The following is a 15,794-nucleotide window of genomic DNA, read 5'->3' as shown; positions in this document are numbered from 1 at the left end:
GAGGGGCAGCCGCACCACTGTCCCAGAAAGAGCTGAGGAGAGTCCAAGATGAGGGCTCACTCAGCAGCCAGGGGGGGTTGCAGTTGCGGGTTGCAGAAAATTAATTCATCTTAAATGGCCTGTATTTATATAGCGCTTTACTAGTCCCTAAGGACCCCAAAGCGCTTTACATATCCAGTCATCCACCCATTCACACACTGGTGATGGCAAGCTACATTGTAGCCACAGCCACCCTGGGGCGCACTGACAGAGGCGAGGCTGCCGGACACTGGCGCCACCGGGCCCTCTGACCACCACCAGTAGGCAACGGGTGAAGTGTCTTGCCCAAGGACACAATGACCGAGACTGTCCAAGCTGGGGCTCGAACCGGCAACCTTCCGATTACAAGGTGAACTCCCAACTCTTGAGCCACGATCGCCCCTTAAACAGTGTTAAGAGTGTATTTAAAATAACCTTTGTTGTTGTAACATTTTGAAGCTAGCAAAGTATAAAGCCAGTACCATATATGAACTGGTTAGCCAGTTTTTATGGAGGTTTCAATAATTGGTCAATTTTAATTAAATATCAGAAACTGAGAAAACTGAGAACATTTTTCTCAGACTTTCTTGTTTGTCAAGAGTGTGGACCACAGGCCAGCTCCACTGGGGTTTGTTGAAATGTACCACGTTGTCCTTAAAGAGTGAGAGATCTAATCAGGAGGTCAGAACTGAGTTGGCATGGTCCCTTGGACCTAGAGTTGTGAGTTTTTCTTTGTTAGATTGATTGTGACAAAAACAGTCAACACTGGATTTGCAGTTTATTTGTTTTTTAAAATCTGAGTTTACCTACTGTCCTTCATTTTAGTATCAGTTTAGCTGTACATTTGTACAGCTAAACTGATACTAGCCATGAAGGTACTTAAAAAGTAACTCTAACCAGCTGTAATCACCACAACACAGTGAATATTAAATTTGGATTATGTGTGTGGATTATGTGGATTAACTGTGTGCACTGGTTAGAATTTATTCTCATGCTCCAAGTTCTACCTCTACCTCTCTCTCTCTCTCTCTCCCTCATGTTGCCCTGTTTCCATCTTCTCTCTAATTAAGCCCACATGGCTGAATTGATACCAGGTGCAGGTGTTCACAGGGCTGTTACCTGCCTTTGGACTTCCTTTTGTCTCATGTCTGTTTCAGCAGGTTCCATCATGAAGTTGTGCAGGTAAATTGGATACTTTTGGTAACATTAATCATAAAAGCCTGTTCCCCTTAGGGAAAGCTACATTTCTAAAATACAAACAAATCTCTCTGCAGTCCAGTGCTCCATGTGAAATGACATGTTACAGGATCAGGATTACCATGATTGGCAGTACCATGTGTCTGGTGATTGTCATGTTTCTGTGGATTCTGACCATTTCCAGAGGAGGTGAGTGAAGCATTCACTAGCACCAGCTGAGTCAGACTGAGAAATGGCTCACTTTAATATTTCCCTTCATGTTACTGCAAAATATTTTATGTGCAAAACTTCATCAGTCATTAACAGTCTTTATCTGATGTTTCAGATACTGAAGTTTCCTGTGTTTTCATGACAACGTGCATCTTACCGTGCACTTTCCAGGGAAACACTAGAGGAGTATACATCCACTGGATGCACTTGTCAGAGGGACATCCTCTTGTATACTTGTACTATGGCAACAAAGACCAGCTCAGAACCCAGGACCAACAATTCAGAAGCAGGACGTCGCTGTTCCAGGACCAGCTCTCCAAAGGAAACGCCTCACTCCAACTGACAGGGGTGCAGGTTCAGGACGAGGGCAGATACAGCTGCTACATCAGCACCATTAATACAGAAAAGGATTCATTTATCAACCTTAAAGTGCACAGTATGAAAAATCTGAGGTTTTGGGGGATTTTCCTTTTCTTTTAAGTGCTCGATATTTCAAAAGATTTATACCAACCTCTAATATATGTAGCAGTTGTAGTGTTATGTTGAAAAGCCACAGGTTTACTCTGTATTTTTCAGCCCCAGTCAAAGTCAGCATTCAGCATGCAGGAAACAGGATCACCTGCAGCTCAGAGGGCATCTACCCTAAACCTGAGCTCACCTGGTCAACCAGACCTCCATCCAAGGTGACCTTCAAGAATACAACAACAGTCGAGCAGACCAAGCAGCAGCTCTACAACATCAACGGTTCTTTGATAGCTTCATTCAATGAAAGTGATCGAGTCTACAGCTGCACTGTGAGCACTCAGAGGAACAGGAGGAGAGCCAGTCTGAGGCAGCTACGTGAGTATGACCTCACATATGAGCTAGGAAATGAGGTTGAAAGCTGCTTATTGTTGAATACTGAAACACATGCATTAGATTTACACAGAAGCACTTCATGTGTAGGCTGTTCATCTATACCTGGCATATGCTCAACCTTCTTGTTTCAGCTTCAGTTACTGGCAGCTTCACTGAAACCACAATCCCCTGCCCCAGCTTTAACACTTCTCCAACAAGCCTCATTTGGAGATTCCTTAATCGTGCAATTTTGGAAAAGACTGGGTCTGGTTCCAACTACACAGTCTCAAAGGAGTGGAAGCAGCATGTGAAGGCTGTATCAGAGTTGGGAAGCCTCACATTACTGGGCTTATCTTCAGAGAAGGAGGGAATATACACATGTGAGATTAGTAATGTTGAGGAGATGCTGATTAATTACACCATTATTCGAATAAGTCAAGGTAAAGGAATTTATGTTGCATCCTTCTAATCCACAAAAGCAAGAATCATTCAAAACTTTTAAAATCTCTTTGACATACAAACAAAATAAACATATTAAGGCATCCAGGAGAAATTTAAAAATCAGATTCTTTTACTGTTTCAGGAAATACACACATGACTATTATAGCAATTACTGCAGGGGTGGTAGTACTCGTATGCATCCTATCGTCAGTCTGCCTGGTGCTGTACTGCAAAAGGAAAAGAGGTAAAAGTATATTCTGCCTGTACTACTGAAATAATTTGTATATTTGTATCAATCTTATGGATCCAAAACATGTCTCAGGTCAGCAAGAAAACAGCATGACAGCGTCAGAGAGTGGTGAACCCAACATGTAAGTAAATATTGTGAATAAAAATGCACACCGTGCTATTAGTTATCATATTGGAGAACATTTTTATCATGGAGTTAGGACCAGTTTTCTCACACATGAATCTAAATATTCCCTAAAGCCAGTTTAGTCAAATAAGAATTCCCTACTTGAGATCTTACTTTGATGAATTCAGCTTAGCCAAAATAATTTCAGTAAAAAGTTCCAGAATAAGAGTTCAAAAACTCCTTCAGTCTGACAAATGGAAATTCAAACAATAAAGATGAATTCTAATTGTTGTAATGCTTTTACCTCAATTTCAGTTAACAGAGAAGTTGAACTTCATGGATTTAAAAAAGCAAAGTCTCCTGTGAGCTGTTAATAGACTAAACTTCCCTGTGATTCATCCAACTAAAGATTGCATAACTTAATAACTGAATTTTAAGAAAGGTTTGATATGTAAGAGTAAACCACAGCAAGATGAAGGAAAAAAATGATCTTCTGCAGTGGGAAGCCAACTGTCAGCCAGGCACATGAATGTTTTATGCAGTAAAATAATGTGAAAGGAAGCTATTCGGCTTCACATTTGATTGATGGAACTGGAAGTGACCTCATCCCAGTTACCACTATGACTGAGATATTTTACACTTTCACCTACAAACTGCATGATTTTAACTACTAGCTGCAGGTTTTGTCATAATAAAAATGTGATGGACAATCAGGTTTTTGACTTTTTAAAATATTTTTGTATTTAGTTTATTTATCTATTTACATCTGTGTTTGGGTTTCTAAGATAAGAGCATTGCTATCTGCATGCTGGAAAGATTTCTATGGGACTACAAAATTATGACAGACTACTACGGGTACCAAAGATTTTGTAACCATCTACATCACCTCAGTCATTACCAAAGGAAATTCTATATGTGCTTAACTTTTCAGCTATGTCCAACATTTGGTCCATAGTGATCCTAAACACAAGCTCTATAAACACCACATCAGCTGAGGCCTACTGATACGGATAAGCCTTGAAGATCAAGATTCAATTTTATTTTTACAGTGCCAAGAAACAATAGTCGCCTCAAGGTGCTTTTTTTTTTTTTTTTTTTTTTTTGTAAGGTAGACCCTACAATACACAACGATTAAATGGCTGGACCAAATTTTTCTCTCAAAGCAACATGAATGAGTGAAGAGTGAAGCAGGTGACTGACAGGAGGACTGATGGAGCATCTCCAGTGATCTGGGCTCTGTGTTGATGTCCTGTTTCTCCTTCTGTAATCAAGCAATAACAAGGGTCTTTGCTCTCCATGTGACACTAATATTTGGATTAAAACTTTATTAAGTCGCTGTCTTTACACACAGCTGTTTTCACACCGGTGTGCTGGTCCTCTCCAGTCCCAGCATATACACTATATGGTCAGTGATGACACTTCTGTGACATCGTTGACCATGCGGCTCATAGAGGTGCCATTTAACCCCAGTGTAGTTGGTTTTATGGTGTTTCATCTTACATGTGTACTTGACCTGACAGAATTCAGGTCAAGTACAAGTGTTAATGGAGCTGATTATCATGGTCCCATTAGAGCACTAAAATCTGAGTATTATGCTGTACATAAATGATTTTGAATGGAGTGAACTGTTGAGCAAAAGACCTTCCACACTGGTCCCAGCTGAATCGTTCAACTTCAGCGTACATGATAAAATTCAAATTGTTTTTCTAAGCAGTGAGGGAACTTTGGAAAATGAGCTAAAGATGAAGTTCAATTCTGTGTTTTAAACCCATTTGACTAAAACATTAATTCAGTTTGATCAGGACTGCACAACCTTTACACTGCAAAAAATGTTTTATTTGGGTTTTGGGCAATCAGACTCCCATTTTCACTGTCCAATGCCCTGAATAAAGAGTAAATATGTAAAAACAAAAATGGACACGAAGATAGTTACAAACAGGATGCAATGATTTAAAAGCTTATAAAGACATGTTTTACACGTGATAAAATGTTGAAAACAAAAACTGATAAAAATGTACAATTATAAGAAAAAAGAACATTTTGAATTTTATGGCAACAACACACCAATAAACTGGGGCATGGACCTCAATGTAGCAACTAGCAGCTTATGCTTACAATAAAATGATAGTGTTAATTTGGCAGTTTGTAGCATCAACAGACAGTGTTTATGCAACAGTTTTATGTTAAATGAACACCAGAGAAAAATCTACCAGCAACAAACAGTCAACGCTCACCACACCTATGTGACCAGCAACCAAACCAGAGTCCCAAGAAGCACAAGAAATAAACAATAGCTCAATAAATTTGCATGAACCACTATTAATCTACCAAGTATTGCTTTTTACTTACAAAATAACAAACAAAGTAAAAATACAGAGGTACCGTTTCAATCTGCTTGAAAGCTTCAAAAATGTTTTAACGAACGCATACAGGAACTCTGTCCCTTGTTCTCATATTTTGTTCGTCAAGTTGACCTGAAACACCTGAAGCGAAACGATAGTAACTGAGTTGGTAGCAATACTTCATGGTGCTGTGACCGCAGTAAAATCTTCTAAACAAGTGTTACACAAAACATAACTGAAGTCAGTGAACAGCAATAGATTTGCACCAATATCTGATCCAACTTGTTGACTCATTTGGATCAGACTGATATACCAGCCAAACGTAGAACTGGTGCATTTCTAGTCACAACTTTAAGGTTTTGCTTTACTGTGGATGAGCTGATGTTGTTTCAAGTGACCCTTCACAGTAAAAGACTTCCCACAGTTACCACACATGAATGGTTTAATTCCAGCATGGATGAGTTGGTGTGATTTTAAGTTCTTTTGGTGAGTAAAACACTTTCCACACTCAGCACAGATGAATGGTTTAACTCCAGCATGAATAAGTTGGTGTGATTTTAAGTTCCTTTGGTGAGTAAAACACTTTCCACATTCACCACAGATGAATGGTTTAACTCCAGCATGGATGAGTTGGTGTGATTTTAAGGCACTTTGCCGAGTAAAACACTTTCCACACTCATCACAGATGAATGGTTTAACTCCAGCATGGATAAGTTGATGTGATTTTAAGTTCCTTTGGTGAGTAAAACACTTTCCACACTCATCACAGATGAATGGTTTAATTCCTGCATGGATGAGTTGGTGTGATTTTAAGGCACTTTGCGAAGTAAAAGACTTTCCACACTGGTCACAGCTGAATGGTTTAACCCCAGTGTGGATGAGCTTATGCCTCGTCAAGTTACTCTTTGTAGTAAAAGATTTTCCACAGTCAACACAAGAGAAGCATCTTTTCTTATTGTGGAAACATTGGTGTCTCCCGAGCTGCCTCCTTGTGATAAAGCTCTTTGCACAAAGACCACAAGTGAATGATTTCTCTCTCTTTGCTTGTGTGAGGTTAGCATTGTCATCATCGGAAGAGTGCCGAGGTCTCTTTCGGTTGTTGCTTCTTTGTTCCTGTAGTGACAGAGAAACAAACCAATGAGATGCAGTAAAGTGTGTGAATGTGTGTGTGAATGGGTGAATGACTGAATGTAGTGTGAAGTGCTTTGGGGTCCTTAGGGACTATAAAAGCGCTATACAAATGCAGGCCATTTACCATTTATTTACCAGTAAAGGAAAAAGGGTAACCTATGATGTGGATGAAGTTAATGCAGTTTGATACCAGAGTTATCAAACTACACTGTGCAGAGTTACTAGCATCTATATAAGACTCTGCTCAGGTACATCAATTCATATATTTTCTTTTGTTTATCTAATTCAGGGTAGCAGTTAGGTTGAAACCTATCCCAGGTGACCCTGGTTGAGATGGGAGGTACACACTGGACACCAGTCCAGTACACCAATCAATTGCAGAGCGAACACAGAGAGAAAAACAGCCATTCACACCTACAGCCAGTTTACAATTTTCATTTAAGGAGGCCAGAGTACCCGGAGAAAACCCATATACACAAGGGAAGAACATGAAGACTTCATTCCAGTGGATTTGAACCCAAGGATCTTTTTGATGTTAGGCGATTGTGCTAACCACCACCGGCCACCCTCAGACACAAATAATAAATATTTATTAGGTTTATCGATTTCAATTTCTCCCACTTTACTTTTGGAATAGTCACTGTGGGTTACCTGTGTCAAAAGGTTCATTTAAAAAACATAATTTAATCTTAAGTTTGATGAAAATGTCACTTAAAGTACAGAGTTTAAAATCTCACTGCTACATGTCAGCAGCAGACTGCAGTCAACTAAATTCTGTCTTCTTATCCCTCCTACTTTAAGTTCATAGTGCTACCTATCACGGCTGCTGTAGGACAAACATCTCTATCTGTAGCGAGTGTAGGCTGTCATGTCAGTCTGACGTTTACATCACCTGGTGTCTGTCTGTATTTACTCTGGAGGAGGATGTAAATCTTTGTAAAAGGAGTCTGATAGTCAGTGAAGCTCACCTCTGACATGTGACAGCAATAGGGAGTCGAGTTGTTGAGAATATTCTGTCCGTTTCTTTGCAAGCTCCTTTGATTCTGTCCGTAAGTGTTGCTGCGAGCTGGCCAGTGTTAAGCAGTTCTACAAACATTTCTTAAAAGTTCTTCGAACTCAATCGAACAATGCTGGACTCAGACACTTAGGAAACAAACTCTCATACAATCTGAAAGTGTAATCTGGTCAGCAGAGGAAAAGATTCTTATTTATTCCAGATATTGTTACAATTTCAAATTTTTCTGCAGATTATGCATCTGACCCTCACCTCAGCATAGCGGTCACAGGAGTGAGCCTCACTGACTCCCTCTAAATAAAATCCATTCAAAGTTTTGCCTCATCCACAGTAAATAGTGGATGTTCCACTGGCATTATCAAGTAAACGGTGATCTGATAGCATGCGCCCACTAAATAAACGCCAGGCAGAACATTTGAAGTTACTCTGGGGTGACTGAGTAAAATAAAATTTAAAATATCAAAAAATATTTAATTGTCACATATAGAGTACAGAGGGAAGATAATATAGTAGCTTCCACAAACCAGTGCCCAACTCTACGTTTATGAGAACGCATCAGTTTGTTGGAAGATGAAAATTATACACATATTTATGAGCAAAACATTCTGCTGTTATGTAATTGCAACAAAAGAAATACTTGCTGCACCTTTAAATGTAATTTAAATGCAGTTTATGAAGAATGTGAATAAGATATGCATTGTGCTTGACCTTTTTTAATTTACAAATATTCTTTTGCTTTTATTGAATAAGTTACAGGTTTTGAACAGCTGTCTAACAACAACAGATGTTCAACAGATACACACAATAACATTAACAAAAGACAGATATTTTTTTACCTTTTGTGAAGAATCCATTCAAGTCTCCTCTTCCTATCACCAATCACCTGTGAGATTAAACACATTGGAATTACCAGCACCGATTAACCAACCAGCGGGCCGGATTGGAGTAATGACTTATGTTTGAAACCCCTGAGCTTCATGCAAATTTGACTGTTGGGATGGACATCCAACAAAACTCTGCAGATACATTTTGTGCATCCACAAATGCCAGTTGAGGCAGATAATATGATTTGAAAATTAAACTGAATGCTAATTAATGCCCCTCAGTCCAGCAGGTCCAAATCCATCTGAACCCAAGAGCCAAGCTTTTGGGTCTGGGAGTGGCTTTAAAGGAGGTCATCCTGATCCCTCCCTGCAGGAATCACTTCTGTACAAAGTTCAACTTATTTTTCATCACAATAGGTCTTAGTGAAAGCTGCAAGAGCATTCAGCAAACTAAAAGTCACAAAGGCTCTGAGACCGTACTCTCACAATCACAGAAATACCACTTATGTACAGTTTGGTTAAAACATTCAAATAATTGAAACAAATAATAGAAAACACCCTCACACAATAATAATACCTAGTTCTGATGGTTTCTGCTGCTTTTCCAGATTACTCCAGGAAAAAAAACAACCACAATCAACAATCACAGCAAGTTTTCAAATGTATAAAAATAACTATCTATGACAAAACTACAAAGGCTCTCCTCACCTTTAGAGGAGGCCAGGGCACAAACTGAGAAAAACTCTGAAGAAGCTTTAACAATTTTTGGCTCATTAATCAAAGAGCACAAACCGCTTTTCTCACCTCTGCAGATAAACAGACATTACCAACTTGGTTCTCCACCAAGAATTCTCCAGGTGAACAACTTTGGTTTGATTGGAGGTTGTTCCACCAGTTCAGAGCTGATTTGGCTCCACCTGCTGGTCTGGAGTTTAAAGCAACAAGCAGGAAGAAAAAGGTTCTCTTCTTAGTCCTGCTGACAAACGGTGAAATGTAATTTACTCAAATACTGGAGCCTACGACAAACTTGGGCCCCCTTTGTTACTGTTTCTACACCTTGTTTTTTAATTTGGAAAATGCATCCATGCCTATTATAGTAATTACTGCAGGGGTTTGCTGTACTGCAAAAGGAAAAGAGGTAAAACTAGGTTCTGTCTGAACTACTGGAATAATTTGTATATTTGTATTGATCTCATGGATCTAAAAGATGCATGACAGTGTCAGACAGTGGTGAAACCAATAGCTCAGTAAATCTCAGAGTTCAAAAGCCTCTTCAATCTGGAAATTCAAACAATAAAGATGAATTCTAATCGTTGTAATGCGTTTTCCCCTCAATTTCAGTTAACAGAGAAGTTGAACTTCATGGATTTAAAGAACCAAAGTCTCCTGTGAGCTGTTAATACACCAAACGTCCCTCTGATTCATCCAACTAAAGATTCCAAACCTTTATAACTAAAAAGAAAAAAGTTTGATATGTAAGTGTAAATCAAAGGGAGCTGAAGAAAAAAGGATCTTCTGCAGTGGGAACCCAAGTGTCGCCCGGCAACGTCAATGTTTTATGCATTACAATAATGTGAAAGGAAGCTAATCGGCTTCATGTTTGATTGATGGAACTGAAGGTGACCTCGTCCCAGTTATCGATATGACTGGGATATTTTACACTTTCACCTACAAACTGCATGATTTTAACTACCAGCTGCGGTTTTTATTGAGATAATAAAAATGTGATGGTTCATGTTCACTCAAAGCAACATGAATGAGGGAAGAGTGAAGCAGGTGACTGACAGGAGGACTGATGGAGCATCTCCAGTGATCATTGCATGAATAGGATTTCAGTGTTTTTTTAAGTTTAAATCGGTATCTTGAAGAGGTTCTATTCAGATGTTCTGTGTTGCTGTCTGTACTCAAACAATAAAAAGGGTTCTTGCTCTCAATCTGACACTATTTGGATTAAAACTTTATTAACTCGCTGTCTTTACACAAAGCTCTTTTCACACCGGTGTGCTGGTCCTCTCCAGTCCCAGCATATACACTATATGGTCATTGATGACACTTCTGTGAAAGCAGAATCAGAAAACGTTATTTATCCCCACAGGGCAATTAAGCAACACATCAATAAATTTGGGCATGGACCTAATTAAAGTAGCAACTAACAGCTTATGCTAACAATAAAATTATAGTTTTAATTTATCAATCTGTAACAGACGGTGTTCATATAACAGTTTTATTTTCGTCTCAGGGTCCCAGATTGAACCAGAGAAAAACCTACTAGCAACAAACAGTCAAAGCTCACCACACCCTTTGATCAGTAACCAAAACAGGGTCCCAAGAAGCACAAGAAATAAACAATATAGCTCAATAAATTTGCATGAACCAGTATTGCTCTACCTAGTATTGTTTTGTACTTACAAAAAACAAGCAAATAAAAGAAAAAGGAAAATACAGATGTAGAGTTTCAGCCTGCTTGAAAGATTCAAAATGTTTTAATGAATATATACAGAAACACTGTCCCTTGTTCTCATATTTTGTATGTGGAGTTGATCTGAGACAGCTGAGGCGAAATGAAGTTTCTTCAGTTCTAGGTTCAAATGGTGGAGAGTCCCAGATTTAAGCCCTGTGGTGACACTCCCACTCTGTTAAAGTGTTAAGGCTCTGTTAGTGTTAGGGCCTTAACACACCAGAAGTGTGGGCTAAATAAAGTAGGTATCAGACCTCAATTATGAGATAGAGTCAATTAATACATATAAGATATCAGCTAAGAAACTAAAAAATACACAATAATAAGATTAAAATAGATGAGATGACGGCACTAGCTAGTCAGGAATGCCAGATTAAATAGGTAAGTATTCAACCATGATGTGAAAGATTGAATTGAGTTCAAGGCACAAATAGTCGCAGGAAGGTTGTTTGTGAGGTTAGGTGCAGCTGAGACAAAAGCACAATCGCCTCGGGTCCTCAGCTGAGACCTAGGTTGCGCCAAGAGTAACTAACCAGATGATCTTAGTGCTCGACTTGGAGTGTACAGGCTGAGAAGGTCAGTGAGATAGCTCAGTGCAATGTTATTTATGATTTTAAAAGTAAGCAACAAGATTTTAAAATCAATACAATATTTGATGGGTATCCAATATAAGTCAGCTAGAACTGGAGTGATAGAAGCAAACTTTCCAGTTCCAGTTGGGAGGCGAGCTGCAGCATTTTGAACAAGCTGTAATCTGTGAAGAGGGACAGATTGGACATAATAATCTGGAAGTCACAAAAGCATGGATACGTTTTTCGAGATCCTTGTGCGGTACATAATGCTTAGTTTTAGAGATTTGGCGCAGGTGATAGAAGCCAAATTTAACTACAAAAAACACTTGTTCATCAAGATTAAATGAACTTTCCAGGAAAAAAAACCCTCGATTGCTTATAGTGTCGGAGAGAAAGCTGACAAGAGGCCCAACTAGAACAGCTCATCCTGAGGAATATGACTGTTCTGAGTCCCTGCCTCCATGTACTTATGTAATTAATCACTGGACAGCTGAACAGGTATGTTTATAAATAATATTATATTAGGCCAATTTTCTTATACACATTTTTGACCTGGGTGTAGAATTAATTGCTGATTGTCACCTTTAGAGTAGGCCAGGGCACAAACTGAGAAAAACTCTATGAGCAAAGAGCACAAACAGCTTTTCTCGCCTCTGCAGATAAACAGACACTAACAGCTCAATTGCTCTACAGGTAAGAATTCTCCAGGTGAACTTTGGATTTATTGGAGGTTGTTCCACCAGTTCAGAGCTGATTTGGCTCCACCTGCTGGTCTGGAGTTTAAAGCAACATGCAGGAGGTTCTCTTCTTGGTACTAATGAACAAAACGTTTTTTATTGAACTGCAATACTGATTTTACAGAGAGGGGGTTTGGGAACTGGTTTCCCAAAAGCATTGCAAACAGGTGCTCTGCTCGAGAGGACAGAGTATGATAGGAGCTAACATAGTTTTGAAATGTTTGTAATTGAGTTTAGAGGCTTAACTAAACACTAAAACTCCTGTTTCAGTTTCTGAGCTACTGCTCCTTCACTTCAGTCCACGACCAGATAATATTTAAAACAGTTGTCCCCATCATGGTCCCTGTAACAATGACCAACCAGTGTTGTATAATAGTTATAATAGCTTACTTACTTTTGAACTCAGACAGCACTCATAGAGATTACATCATGTGACTGTAAAACATTTACCTGCAGTAACAACTTTTTGCCACATGATGTAGCCAGTGAGTCAGATTACATCAAGCTCACTGGGTGTGTTGCAGGTTATTGTTAAATTTTCCACACACAGCTTAAGCCCCATTGAGCCTCATACAGGGGCACTGGGGCTCAAGAGGTATGTGACCCTCTATGATTATACAGAGAGAAAGACCTCAAGCCTTTTATGCAAATATCAGCCTATGTAGCATCCACAGAAACCTTAGAATCTCAGCTAAATGCACATTTAACCCATTTCTACAACCACCAAACACAGCGAAAACAAGCAATGATTAAAAGAGCAGTTATGTAAATACACAAAAGTCCGCTAAAAACACCCAAACTCTCCAGACTTCATGTAACACTATAAATAATGGCTTGTTAGCAGGCAGAGCTATCACCTATTCCAAACATCAAGTTTCACCACGCTCCAACCAAAATTCACTGAACCAGACACAAAAGAAGAACCTAAAAGCACAATATTTATTTATTAATAGTGCTTTAATGTTTCACTGTTTCACTTTAGAAGCATAAATCTTTACACAGATGGTGTTTATATGTTGATTTACTGAATATCTGTATTACAATGTGAACTAAAGCTTGTATTCTGCTGACAGGTGAGTGCCTGGCAGAGTAGTCAAGGAACCAGGAGGAGTCACCTTTGGAGAAAAAGGGAAATAAACATCACTACAACACATACACTGACAGATGGACAGAGAGGAGTTATGCTGCAGCCTTAGCATGCTGTGGGGAATATTTAGTTTTTACTTGTCTCTTTTCACTTCCTGTGTGTTTATACATTAAATATTACATAAGAATCGATACATGAGGATCAAACTCACACATGCACAGAGAGAACATGTAGAATCATGCAGAAAGGCCCAAGATCACATTGCTAATAACTGCACCATCATTACAAATTTTAACATGGGTAGGCCATGCAAACTTCACTGATGGTGGGGTTGAACCCAGGACGTTCTTGCTGTGAAGCAACAGTGCTAACAACCTCAGATGTTCCTGTATCACTGTAAATCTTGACCAGTGTAGTCAGTCAGTTTATGTTGTGTCCTAGGATGCTTAAGGCGTGTGCTGCTGAACTTGGGGAGCCGCTACAACGAGTCTTCAACCTCAGTCTGCGACTGGGGAGAGTGCCTGCCCTATGGAAGACATCCTGCATCGTCCCGGTCCCTAAAAGGAACCGGCCCAATGAGCTGAATGACTTCCGACCGGTGGCACTGACGTCACATCTTATGAAGACTCTAGAGCGGCTCTTCCTCAACTTCCTCCGACCACAGGTACAACATGCCCAGGACCCACTGCAGTTTGCATACAAGGCGGGTGTCGGAGTGGAGGATGCCATCCTGTACCTCCTACACAGAGCCCACTCACACCTGGATGGGGGAAAAGGCACGGTCAGGATACTGTTTCTTGACTTTTCCAGTGCCTTTAATACCATCCGGCCCTGTATGCTTCAGGAAAAACTGAACAGGATGGAGGTGGACCCCTGCCTGGTGGCTTGGATCTCCGACTACCTCACCGACAGACCACAGTACGTCAGGCTGAAGGACATCACGTCTGACACTGTGGTCAGCAGCACAGGAGCACCACAGGGAACTGTGCTGTCCCCTCTTCTCTTCACCCTGTACACCTCTGACTTCTGCTACAACTCTGAATTATGCCATATTCAGAAGTTTGCAGATGACACGGCCATCATGGGGTGTATCTGGGATGATCAGGAAGAGGAGTACAGAAGTCTGGTGAGGAACTTTGTCGCATGGAGTCACACAAACCACCTGCAACTCAACACCTCAAAGACTAAGGAACTGGTTGTGGACTTCGGGAGGTCCAGAGCAGGTCCACTGCCGGTTCAGATAGAGGGGGAGGAGGTGGAGGTGGTCAACAAGTACAAGTACCTCGGGCTGTGGGTGGACAATAAACTGGACTGGTCATGCAACACAGAGCACCTGTATAAAAAAGCCCAAAGCCGACTGTACTTCCTCAGGAGGCTGAGGTCTTTTAACATCTGCAGGAAGCTCCTGAGGATGTTTTACCAGTCGGTGGTTGCTGGAGTACTTTTCTATGCTGTGGTGTGCTGGGGGAGCAGCACAGCAAAGAGGGACTCATCCAGGCTGGAGAAACTGATCAGGAAGGCTAGCTCTGTGGTCGGCATGAAGCTGGACACTCTGGTGACAGTGGCAGAGAAAAGGACACTAAAGAAACTGCTGGACATTATGAACAATGCTGGGCATCCTCTGCACACGGCCATTAACAATCAGAAGAGTCTGTTCAGTGACAGGTTGCTTCTCCCCAAGACAAGAACTAACAGACTTAAAAACTCCTTTGTCCCACACGCCATCAGACTGTTTAACTCCTCCCTGGAGGGGAGAGGGAGGGGAAACAGGAGGACAAAGGAGGGGGGAACAACTAAGCTGTAGTGCCTCTTCACCTCACTGTGCAATACATTGTGCAATACTTTTGTAAATAGTCAACAGTGCAATAGACTCAATACTTGAAATGTGCAATTCACTTGTATTTTTATTTTTTATTCCTATTTATTCTATTTATCCCCTTTGTATATTTTATTTATATTTGTCTCTGTATTTATATATATGTGTGTGTGTATATATATATATATATATATATATATATATATATATATATATATATATATATATATATATATATATATATATATATATATATATATATATATATATATATAACAATTCTGTAACTGTAACTTCTGTCGTTGCTGTGCTTTTTGGAAGTCGAATTTCCCAGAGGAACCCACCCGAGGGATTAATAAAGTTCTATCTTATCTTATCTTATCTTATTTACTGTTATACATCTGAAAGAATTTGAAAGGTGAAAAGTGAAATATATATAAGTTACAGTAATGGGATACAGATTTTGTTGAAATGCTGTCTTTGAAGTGATGTGTTAAATGTTAAAGGCATTAATTGCCTGTGGAGTAAAGTTGCAAAATCTGGAAGATTTGAGTCTAAAGTGTCTTTAGATGGCACATGTTATGATATGTGTATCCATTCAACCTTTTCTTCTGCTAAAAAGAAAATTTAATAAAACTACAAGATGGGCGGGGAAGATCCTTCATGATCTTATCTCCAAGTCTTCGTGTTCCAACATGACTTTGTGCACAAAACGAAATGCCTTTGACTGCAGGAACTATGGGACTTTGATGTC

The 15,794-nt window shown here is 39.8% G+C and overlaps 1 long non-coding RNA gene across 1 annotated transcript; it reads left to right on the top strand.

The window, feature by feature from the left end:
• Nucleotides 1-2,569: 2,569 nt before the first annotated feature.
• Nucleotides 2,570-3,072, top strand: LOC308386151. Its single transcript, XR_013969735.1, has 3 exons — nucleotides 2,570-2,702; nucleotides 2,846-2,947; nucleotides 3,026-3,072. It is a non-coding gene; the product is annotated as an uncharacterized lncRNA (long non-coding RNA).
• The last annotated feature ends 12,722 nt before the right edge of the window (nucleotides 3,073-15,794 follow it).

This window comes from Rhamphochromis sp. 'chilingali' (assembly GCF_963969265.1).
Source record: "Rhamphochromis sp. 'chilingali' genome assembly, chromosome: 18".
NCBI lineage: Eukaryota > Metazoa > Chordata > Actinopteri > Cichliformes > Cichlidae > Rhamphochromis > Rhamphochromis sp. 'chilingali'.
The sequence above is the reverse complement of the archived record's forward strand: the minus strand, read 5'-3'. Positions and strand labels throughout refer to the sequence as shown.